Source organism: Gobio gobio (assembly GCF_949357685.1).
Source record: "Gobio gobio genome assembly, chromosome: 10".
NCBI lineage: Eukaryota > Metazoa > Chordata > Actinopteri > Cypriniformes > Gobionidae > Gobio > Gobio gobio.
Window position 1 is genome coordinate 16,352,250 of NC_137116.1, and position 1,137 is coordinate 16,353,386.

Sequence of the window (1,137 nt, forward strand, 5' to 3'; positions counted from 1 at the left end):
TAACGACGGTAACTGTCAGGCTGCGGCACTTCCGTCGGAAACAGCAGCGACGCGCGCGCCCCCTGCAGGACGGAGGAACACGTCACACACTCAAAATAAACAAGCAATCTTTGGTCTTTTATGGAAAATAAAGAGATGAATATGGAAGTTCCTTTCGCCATAAGGAAAAATACTTTTGTAGATCATAGTTATGACATAAACACTCTAAATTATGACATACTAAGTGTATGAGATGAAATTGAAAACTCGAAATTATCCTTTTAAATGTATAGTAAATCGAAATTATGACATAAAAGTCCTGATTTAAATGTCATAATTATGATATAAAAAGTCAAAAATATGACTAACAAGTCAAAATTCTTGAATAAAAAGTTGACATTATGACTTAAATTAGATAATTATGATATATAAAGTCAAAATTATGACCTAAGTCAAATTTATAACATAAAAAGGCAACATTTTTAAATAAAAAGTTACAATTCTGACTTAAATGTGATAATTATGACATAAAAAGATTATGAGATCAAATTGAAAACTTGAAATTATGACATAAAAGTCTATGTTAAATGTTTTTAAAGTTAACATTCTGACTTAAATGTCATAATTATGATATAAAAAGTCAAAAATATGACCTAAGTCAAAATTATAACATAAAAAGACAAAAGTTTTAAATAAAAAGTTAAAATTATGACATAAAAGTCCTGATTTAAATGTCATAATTATGATATAAAAAGTCAAATATATGACCGAAGTCAAAATTATAACATAAAAAGGCAACATTTTTTAATAAAAAGTTGCAATTCTGACTTAAATGTGATAATTATGACATAAAAAGATTATGAGATCAAATTGAAAACTTGAAATTTTGACATAAAAGTCTTTATTAAATGTTTTTAAAGTTAACATTCTGACTTAAGTTGAATTTGTGACTTAAATGCCATAATTATGGCATACATTTTTAAGATTTTGACATAAAAACAAATTATACAAAAGTCATAGTCGAAATTATGACAAAAAGTCAACATTTTTTAATAAAAATTTTGATATTCTGACTTAAATGTGATAATTATGATATAAAAAGTCAAAGATATGACAAAAAGTCAAAATTCTTAAATTAAAAGGTTAAAATTATGACTT

The 1,137-nt window shown here is 25.0% G+C and overlaps 1 protein-coding gene across 1 annotated transcript in view; it reads right to left on the reverse strand.

The window, feature by feature from the left end:
* The window catches only part of cep120 (centrosomal protein 120), a 75,713-nt gene extending 75,697 nt beyond the window's left edge, over positions 1 to 16 (reverse strand). Inside the window, exon 1 of the mRNA XM_079827543.1 lies at positions 1 to 16. This exon is cut by the window's left edge and continues 134 nt beyond it. The gene's annotated coding sequence lies outside the window, so the exon portion shown is untranslated.
* Between the last annotated feature and the right edge of the window lie 1,121 nt (positions 17 to 1,137).